At 33.7% G+C, this 10,977-nt stretch overlaps 1 protein-coding gene across 1 annotated transcript in view; it reads left to right on the top strand.

Annotated features, from left to right (window-relative positions):
* LOC118741549 overlaps nt 1-10,977 on the top strand; it is a 16,526-nt gene that overhangs the window by 4,158 nt on the left and 1,391 nt on the right. The window lies entirely within an intron of this gene.

The raw sequence follows: 10,977 nt of genomic DNA, 5'->3' as shown, positions 1-10,977 counted from the left end.
TTTTTTTTTTAAGATTAAAAAATATACATATTGCCCATGCGGCTTATAGAAGCGCAGAGACCTCTTGCCAAATTGGTGTTGGAAAAATTCAAAGCCGTTTTCTCAGCTAACGAAGGCTTGGAGACAATAAGGGGTGTTGATTGAATTATAAAGGGCGAGGAAAACGCCCTTATTCATGATAATATGAATGTTTCAAACGTTCCATATTTAAATTGGGCTCCACTTATATCAACTTACGTCGAGCGCACATTTAGTACATTCAAGGCTTTTCTTTGCTAAAATCGAATGAAAATGCTGCCAGAAAACTTCAAAATGCATCTTGTGGTTCAATGTTACTACAACTATACAGATTAAAGTTTTATGAGTTAGAACCCCGAAAGGATAAAATAGTCTAAGATTCAAAGTACAAATTTTTCATATAATGAAACTAGTTCATAGTTTTTCTCTTTTTACTTGTAATATAAATGTATTTTTTGATTGTTCTTCCTATTTTCTGTCTTTTAGGTGCCTTATTTTGCTTTTTTTGCCTTTTCCTGCCTTTTTTGCTATTTTGTTTTGCCTTTTTTGCAACACATAGTGCCTTTTCCTGCCTTTTTCGCTATTTTATTTTGCCTTTCCCAGCCTTTTTCGTTATTTTATTTTGCCTTTTTTATAGGTTTTTAGGTCCTAAAAATCCGTTCCCTGGTAATAAGTACTCGTGTGCACACAATATTTGTTATTTTTCCATTCTCTGCATAGATATCAAGGATATCTGGTTTGCCGACACAGGAACACGCAACATCTGAGAAGCAATCCGCATCTAAATCTAAACCATACTTTTCCAAAGTTCGACCTAGAGCATTATTGATTGTGATTCCGAATGCCAATCGAATTGGGAATTCCAATCTTTTAAATTGAATCATCATCATTAAATGGAATCATGGGAATTCTTCACCTTTGAAGGGCCACGTTAAAATGTTTGCTTACATTACGTTCTTCATCAATTTCTGAACTGCGAGTCGCATTCCGTTGCAGAGTTTTCGCTGATTAATATTCCGCAAAATGGTAATTGGGACACCTATTTTCAATTTCGGTATGTGGGGTCTCAGTGGAAGATCAATCGAGTTCAAAAATTTCGTTGGATGGTCTTTTTCCACAACGGTGTTTATCGACGTATATGCTATATGCGTTGAATTCTGGATTGAATAACATTAGTGGTATTCACCAAAGTGAGCAAGTGGTCTGGCAGTCTGGTAAAAGAGCTGATCAGCTCAAGCAACGACTGTTCTAATTTCGATGTTTCTAATCCACAAAAATTATTAGGCCATAAAATTCGTCTTAATCTCTCATTGACTGGCAGCTTTGCGTTCTCAATGTCCAGTTATTGTCGTGCCAATACTTCAGCTGCAGTGTATGTACATATGTTCGTCTTGTCGCAATGTTTACTATTTCAGGCAAGCATTTATCTCTCGTGTTAATCGAGAAGCTACAGACAATGTTTTCGTAAAATCTCCTGCGAGCAATATCAGTGCATTCCCGAATGGTTGAACGTTTCCACGCAAATCCCGCAACAATGGATCAAAAGCTGCAAACGATTTTTTATGTGCACTCATCCCAAACAATGAATTGAATTTTTTGGTAAACTTTTTCCATACCGGATGCTCTGGAAATATTGCACGTGGGAGTTTCGATGATTTATATGTTCAATGGCTGAATTGGCAATGTTTCCACCTGGTAATAATGTCGCAGCAATTCCAGGCGAAGCGATAGCTAAGGTAATGTAATTTTTTGATCGAACCGTCGCCAGAATCCATCTGGTAAGGAATATTTTCCTAGTTCTTCCTGGCGCATCCAAGAAAATGGTCCCCCAACTCCGTCATTTATCATTTGCATATTCTTTTTCTACTTTGGCTTTGTAACCGCCTAAGCCATTTTGGCCGAGCTCCACAAAGAACGCCAGTTGGCACAGAACAACTTGTTCTCTCCATTGCAATGGGTGCTTCCTATTCGTCTGCTACCACCATCAGCTTGCGAGTTGAATTCTTTTACACCTGAAACTTCGGTTCCTATTGAACGACATGTCTAAGCCAGCGGAGCCGCTCTATATTCATTCGCTGCACTATGTACATTTAGTTGTAAAGCTCATACAACTCATCGTTCCATCGTCTACGGTAACCCCCGTCGCCCATGCGTAGAAGCCTGTATATCTTCCGTAAGATCTTTCTCTCGAATACTCCAAGAGCCGCCTCATAAAATGTTGTCATTGTCTAAGCTTCTGCGGCATATAACAGCTCGGGCATGATGAGTGACTTATAGAGTGCGGTTTTTGTACGTCGAGAAAGGACTCTACTCCCCAATTGCCTACTCAGTCCAAAGCAGCACCTGTTGGCAAGAGTAATTCTGCGTGGGTTTTCCATGCTGATATTTTATCGGTGATAGTGCTGGTTCCCTAGTAAATGAAATTCTCCACTTTCCCCAAATTATAACTGTCAACAGTGACGTGGGTTCAAAGGCGCGAACGCGATGACTAGAGATACTTCGTCTTGTCCTCGTTTACCACCAGGCGCATTCGCTTTGCTTCCTTATCCAGCTTGGAAAAGGCAGAAGAGATTTCGCTATTTTTGTTACCGTTGAGGTCGATGTCATCGGCCCACGCCAGAAACTACACGCCCTTGTAAAAAAATGTTCCTACATGGTTCAGTTCTGCAGCTCTTATTATCTTAACATTTGCATCATGCGATCGTAAATGCTCTTCTGCTTTCGCTTTAATTTGGGAATCCTTGATTGGGAATAGGAGTTCACAATAGTAATGATAATCATAATCATAATAATATTATCTCATGTTATTCAAAATTTCTTTACTCGCAATATAGTAGGCCTTGGCGACTTGGATCATGAAAAAATTAACGGTACTATTACACTTTTATATGAGAATTGGAGTCGGTGTGTTGTTTGCTTAAAAATTACTTGTTTATGAATTTTTTACATTAAGTAATTTGTGTACCAGCTCTTCGTTGATAATATGATCACTTCGTTTGATAAGATGTTGTAAATTCTATATTTATTTACAATGTTCGGATTTTGGATAAGTGGAAAGATTTAAAAAAATTCCCTAGTAAAGCTTTCCCAAATACTTTTCGTTTGGAACCAGTTATGTAATATTTCATTTAATTTCAATATTTTCAGTCTTTACTTTTAGATAGGTGATAATCCTATAAAAAATATTTCCAAATCAAGATTTTTCAAATACCTTTCGTTTGGCACCCATATTGTTCGTCAAACATATTTTCGATTGTAAGTATTCTTAAAACTCTTTAGTTTGATACCCACATTGCAATATTTCAATTATTTAATCAATCCAAAACGGTCCACCCTAATGCTTAATAATATATGTATGTACATATGTATGCATACATGTACACATGTATTTATTAGAAACTGTCATAAATTTTTCCCGCCAAATTAACTATTTTTTAACTTCCCCTCCAAACAATTTTACTGCTTTGAGGTTGAACTCAATTCTATTGAAAAGAGCGCGGGTACTTATTTTCCCTTATTCCACCAGGAACGGCCGTCAGCCACCACACATCGTCCGTACCCGCTCTACATTTGTACATATCCATAAAAAAATAATAATAAGTCAAACATATTTGACAAGGGACTAATTTTTCGTTGGTTTATTTATTTTATCGCTTTATATTGAAAATACATTGGTGTAACATACTAAGCTTTCGAGTTAAAATGTTCAAAAAGGTGGCAACGCTCCTCAAAAATATTTCGAACAGTCATCTATCTTAAACTTCCTTAATTTAATACCTATATTTTAATAAGTCATTTATTTTATCAATGCAAATGCAAATTTAGTTAAATATTCAAACAGGTGGCAACCCTCCTCAAATATATTTTCGGCGTTAAACGTTAATATTGAAATACTTCATTTATTTATTTTGGTAATATAAATGATCCTGCTATGATACCGAACAATAAAAAAAAAATAAATAATCCAAATCAGTTCAGCGGTTCTCGAGTTTCGATGACCGTGACAAAGGAACACAACAGCTTGGTACCGATATTGTAACGTTTCATTTATTTTACCAATTTAATTGAGATAAATTTTCAAACAGGTGGCAACCCTCTTCAAAGAAACTTTCTACTGTAGGACTTTTAAATACTCTTTAGTTCGCTACCCACATTGCAATATTTCATTTGTTTAATCAATATAACTGAGTTAAAATTTTCAAATAAGTGGCAATCCTGCATAAAAGTATTTCCTAAAGTTTTCTTTTCTCAACCTCTTTAATTTGATATCTATTTCAATTATATTGAGTTAAATTTTCAAACAGGTGGCAACTCTTCTGAGGCATATTTTCGGCGTAAGCCTTCTTAAAAATCTAAAGTTGGATACCCAAATTACCGTATTTCATTTATTTTATCAAAACAACTGAGTTTAAATTTTCAAAGATGTGGTAATTTTACTCAAAAATATTTCCAGCAGCTATCTTTCTTAAACCTCTTAAATTTAATATCTATATTGTAATATATCATTTAGTTTATCAATAAAATTGCGCTTAATTTTTTAACAGGTGGCAACCCATAATCCCATAATGTAATATTTCAATTATTTTATCGATGTACTTTACTTAAATTTTCAAACAGGTGGCAACACTCTTCAAACATATTTTCGGATGTACGCCTTCTTAAAACTCTTTAGTTTGACACCCACATGGCAATAATTCATTTATTTTATCAATTTGTCTGAGTTAAAATTTTGAAAAAGGTGGCAACCCTCGTCAAAAATATTTCCAGCAGTTATCTTTCTTAAAACTCTTCAATTGGATACCCATATTGTAATAATTTATGTATTTTATGAAAATAATTGGGCTTAAAAATTTTCAAATAGGTGGCAACCCTCCAATTTTTTGCGATATCATTGGTTCTGGTATTATACCGAACAATACAAAGAAAAATTATTCAAATCGGTTCAGCCGTTCTTGAGTTTTGACGACCGTGACATACGAACACAACATTTTTATTAATATAGAAGATAGAAGAAGAAGATTTGGCCAAGGTTACTTTAAAAGAATAATAACTGTTATTTTCGGTCCCTGAAGGAAAGGGCAATGAGAAGGCAACATTTTTTGTAGAAAATGGAATTTAACTATTGATTGGAAATTGGCCCCAATAGTAGGGCTGCCTACGTCCCGGTTTTCCCGGACAAGTCCCGGTTTTAGACTATTTATCCCGGTGTCCCGGTCCAACCTTAAAATGTCCCGGGTTTCATTTACATGTCGCGGTTTTCGATTTGATTGCACAAATTTGAATAGAAGTTCAAAAATAACTACAAATTTTATGAATTCACTGAGGGAAATAACGCATAGTAAACATGAATATTTTTATTTGATTATCGTTCTAAAATGTTCGTATTTAAAAACAACACACACGCGTGGTGTTGATTCAAACTCAGCATTTGAATGCACATTTACATGTCTGGCTGTAGATGAGTGCGCAAAGATACTTGCCACAATTTGTTAATTTCCAGAGGGTCAGGGTTCAAATCCCATTACAGGCAGCATGGAATTTAAATATAGGCTGCGTTTCTTTATACATTCCGGATAATCCCATTTCACAGCCGGAATAAACAGAATGCGTTTGAAATATACGTCAACATATCATCAGGAACGTTCTAAAGAATAAATAAACAAAAAAGTTTATTCCAAACATTCAGAATGAATAAAGAAATGCAGCCATATATTTTTTAACTTAATTATGAAAAAGCTTCCGTTTGAATTTAATATTTCTAGACTGAGGGCGTGAGTGAATCGGTAACAAAGTTTGCCGCAAGTAAATTTTTGACAACTATGAGGTGAATAAAATTTCAGTAGCTCATGAGGCTAGTGAAATTTTTGACAAATGTATAGAAAATTTTGACAATCGCAAAGATTGTTGCTATGTGTAATTTTTCGTAAAACAAAAGTTTAAATTGATGAAATGCTATCAGTGATGGTAGATTTTTTCTTAAAATATTAATTTCACTTCAATTTGTAATATAAACTAACCGACTAAATCTGCGGTTATCAAAAATTTACTGCTGTCAAAAAAGATTTTATTTCACACAGCAGATTGGCAAAACTGTCTCACCATAGTACAAATATTATTCAACAGCTTTCCCCATAAAACTTTGTTACCGATTCACACACGCCCTGAATAATAAAATGTGTATACTTAAATGTATTACGAGTTGGGTTGGTGCTCTTTCATATGCATATTTTTTTTTAATTTAGCACGCTTTTTTAATTCTAAACTTCTTTCTCTCAGTGCACCGGTTCCATTTGTGAAATAGTTACATCTTCAGATAGTTGATCTTTGCACAAGCAATAGTTGATGATTAATATACATATGTACCAAGGCATAACAAGGTAGAAGTGATTTCGACATTTCTCTCTTTCGAACTGCGACTGTAATGTCAACTTTTAACCCTATACAATTCAAAATTTTAATTTTTTAATTTCAATTTTCAATTTTGAGCTGCGCGACTGTGTAGCAAGAGCCAGGACAACAAACGTGTGCGTTATTTTAAACCTCCTAATTGTCAAGTGAAGCGACAACGGTGGGCAAGTAGCTGCGGTGTTCCGTTAGGAGACTCTTCGCGTGTGTGCGAACCAGGGATGAAAAAGTAGGTACAATTGTACCTTTTTCCGACGTTTGATGACTTAAAGGTACATTAGGTACAGTCACTAGATTTTAGGTACTATCATCTTTTGATCAGATGCATTATTCGTTTTTTTCCTTTACCGTGCTAATATATTTACTTGTAGGTACGGGAGAAGTTTCGCTTTCATTTTGAAGAATAAACAATTCTAGATAAAAGTGGTCAAAAGGAAGACATAAAAAAACCATTATCTTAAACATTTTACATTGCATTTAGAGCAGGCACTACGAAAAATTAACACTTTACCTAGCTTCGTAATTTTTTTCTATTAATTTTAACGCTTATTTTCACTAAGTCAAATTCAGTGGCATTTGCGGTCAAATGAGTGAAATGGGACTAAAAACTGGCCTTGGTTTGATTTAGATCAGAATAGGCCTCCATTGTCAAATGGGACTAAAAAATGGTCTTTGGTTTGATTTAGATCAAAATAGGCCTTCAGGCGTGTACATGCGTTGCTAAGGCGGCTATTTGTAAGTTTTTGGCCCATAATATCATCGATAAAGCTAGGGATAAAGGAAAGAGAGTCAAAAAATTTTGTTGTCAAAATATTACATTGTGAAAACTAGCCTTTATTCATCCATACAGCTCAGTGTCTAGGATGTCTTCAAATTTCATATTTTTAGATGAGAACTACAGCTATTTGACCCATACTCGCTTTTTGATTTCTGGAAATATATTTAAAATGCTTTCGATGTTACTTACGGCACATTGATTATATTCTCTAGATTTACTGCACCTGTTTAAAGGAATCGGATAAATAATATCATCGATAAAGGTAGGGATAAAGGTAAGAAAGTTGTGTCAAAATAAGTCAAAAAATTTTGTTGTCAAAATATTACATTGTGGAAACCAGCCTTTATTCATCCATACAGTCCAGTGTCTAGGATGTCTTCAAATTTCATATTAAAAGGAATCGGATAAATTAGCAGACTTCCTGTTGTTTTATAAAAAGCTGGATAAAGAAGTATACTTCACAAAGTGTGTTTTTTGTCTTTTTCGCCAATATTTTTCAGTAGTCAAAATTAGACAAAAACAATGCTTCTCCGATTTCCATTAGACTATAGTCTATAGATATAGGCTCATGTTTAAAGTACATATATCTTTTGTGTTAATGTTTTAAATAAAATTTATAAAAAAAACTACAAATGAATGATGTAACTTTTTTTAGGTACAATCTGTCTCATTTAGGTACATTTATTTTGTGATATTTGGTACAATCTGAAATTTCCATTTTTCATCCCTGGTGCGAACACCATTTTAGTGGCAGTGACTTTATTTGTTGCCCATCACAGCCGAGTATTTCCAAGCGGACGCGTTTGTTCCCAGGTGCAGTACCTCTACCATACAATTCCCCAATGCTTGAGTTATCTGAACGGGGGGACGAAGTTAGCTGTTGATGCACAGATTCAAACTGAGTAAGTCTGCCATAAATAAGCACGACCGGATCCACGAGTACATTAACAAATACATATAAGCAAATGCTCCGCGAACACCATGATACAATTTCGTTCCACTAAATTTACCGCTTTAGATCACCATTTACTGTTATAAATTCGACGTTCTGGTTCTTAACATCCCTTTTCCTTTTTTCATAATGCCATGTGAAAAGAGTCGTGTTTTTATTTTTCATACATAGCTGGATTTATCATACGGAAATTAAGCATTACTGAATATGAAGAGAAAATCTCCCACTCATATACATGGATAGACCAAATGTCAAATGGTGGTATGATAAAACCTAAACCAAAAATCCTTGTGGACATAAAGAAACTGGAAGTAATTTTAATAAATTTAATGGAAAAGAAATTTCGCATTGCAAAAATTTAATAGCTGAACTATTGAAGTTAAGTTCCGATGTAAATTTAGAAGAAAGAATCAAAATTTTTTTTTTTTAACGTCGAATATACTCTAGAATTAAGTATTTGAATAAAAAAATAAATGCTCAAAAACATTGGGCTAATAAAAACAAGAAAATTGCCAAAACGGTTTTATAAATAAATGTGTAATTTTGAGTAAGTAGATATGCATTTCCACATTTACATTAAACGAAAATACAAAAACTAAAATGAAGCCGATTTTAATGTGATTTTAAATATTTTCATATTTACTAGGGCTGTGCGATTAATTGATTACTCAAAATTTTAATTAATCATAAAGTAAATAACTCAATTATTCGATTAATTGGAAATTATGATTATTCAAAAGTTCAGTTACTCGAGTAAACAAGATTTTTGATTAACCAAAAACAAAAACATTTGAGTAATTTGCTTTATGATTAATCAACATTCCGAGTAAAATGAGTAATCAACATTTCAACTCTTTATATATGTATAAAGTAGTTAAAGTTCCTTGATACTTTGAAAACAACGTTTCTGTTTTCAAAAATTAAAACGAAAAAATTTTTTCATATACAGAATGTAAAAAACAAAATAAACATTTTCCAAAGCAACCTCTTTTAACGAGCAAAATTATTTTTTTTGAGTAATAATATTTCATGTAACTCGATTAATCATCGTTTTGAGTAATCAAAATCTTGATTACTTGAGTAATTGATTAACCGAATAATTGATTAACCAACTTGCTCGAGTAATCGAATAATCGCACAGCCCTAATATTTACAAAAACTTTCATTTCATAGATATTGAATTTTTTCAAATATGGTACATGCATAACAAAGGGTTAATTTCTTTATTTACGTTTTTTGACATTACAGTCAGGTATGAGAGAGCTCGACTGAATTGTCACTTCTACCTTGTTGAATATGCCTTGATATGTACCTAAAGACGTTAAAAATGACGTGCACAGAGTTTTACAATTATATTAAGGAAAAGTCAGAAGTTTTGAAACAAGTCCACAGCACCGAAAAATTTGACTGATATTTTAATGTTATCTTGTACTCAAGTTTTTTTTCTTTCATGAAACCTAGAGTGCTTATAAGTACAGTGCCGTACAAAATTATTGGATCGGAGACTCTTCATCAAATCACAATTTCTAATCAGATCTGTTAGAAAAATTTTTTAAATATACCTTTTGTACCAATTAATAAAGTGCAAGTCTGAAGTTGCCAGCAAATTTCGTTGATTTTTAGCCTTTTTTTTTTTTGCCGACAGTGTCTTCCATATAAAAAGAATTGTCGAACATAGTTTGTATGGAAGAAACTCTCAGTAAAAACAATACCAAAAATCAACTAAAATTTAATAGGCTGCAAAACTTCAATTTTTAAATTTTTACAAAAAGTCTAATTAAAAAGTTGCAAATTTGTATGCAAATTTATTGAATTTCTTGAGTTTTACACAAAGTTTAGAAATTTTATTTTTATGTTTTTTGATGTATTTAGTAAAGTGTCCCGGTTTGGTAACAGAGATATCTGGCAGCCCTACCTAATAGTCAGTTTCACGAAAGCGATTTAAGTGAAAAATTATTATTTTTTATTTGCATTTAACATGGAAACTGGGTGACAGGTAATAAGATCAACGGAAATAAGGTCAATTGACTTTATTTCCCACCCTGGTGCGAAATAAAGTCAATTGACATTATTACCTTTTTAAAAACGAAATAAAATCAATTGACGTTATTTCTCTTTCAAACATTAAATTTGCTTAGCTTCGCGGCGGCCCGCGTCAGCGCGCGCACCACGTCACGCTACGCCGCGCGACTCAGCTCGACGTTCTGATCATTTGAGTATACATTTTAATGGGTCTATCTCTTCTTATTCTGGTACTTACAAACATCGGACCAAAGTTATGCTCATGAAAGGTATAATTAACGTAAGAAAACAAAACATCTTGATTGTTCAAAAGCAAAGAATTTGATGAAGATTGTTTTATGTTTGTTTATAAGATGCCATTTTTCACTGCGATAGCATCGCACAATGTGTGCGTAATTGTGTTTTCGAAGTGGTAAATTCTGCAGCATCAGAAAGGGTGCGAAGGTCGAGGTGAACTCGAGCCGGCAAAAAAACAATATTGTGAAATTTATTGAGGGCAGCAGTCTACCGGATATCCGATCGGATATCCGAATCCGGCTGTTATTTTTTACAGGATATCCGGAATCCGGTTATCCGGTAAAATCTATATCCGGCACATCCCTACTGATAATGTTGCCATATAAGAAGGTGACATTTTTTTTTTGAGAAAAGAAAACGCCATTAATTGCAGCTGCAGCTCAAAATAAATTTTAAGTTGGTACCTAGCAAGATAAGTCGAAACTAAGGCGACTATTACTACTTTTATACGCACGTATTATTTGCAAATAACAATTTGCAAAATGGTAAACTTTGCCGTATAAAC

This window comes from Rhagoletis pomonella, unplaced genomic scaffold (assembly GCF_013731165.1).
Source record: "Rhagoletis pomonella isolate Grant_MI unplaced genomic scaffold, Rhpom_1.0 Rhpom_scaffold_00006, whole genome shotgun sequence".
Classification (NCBI taxonomy): Eukaryota; Metazoa; Arthropoda; class Insecta; order Diptera; family Tephritidae; genus Rhagoletis; species Rhagoletis pomonella.
Note: the sequence above shows the minus strand (reverse complement) of the source record. Positions and strands in the feature narration are given on the sequence as shown.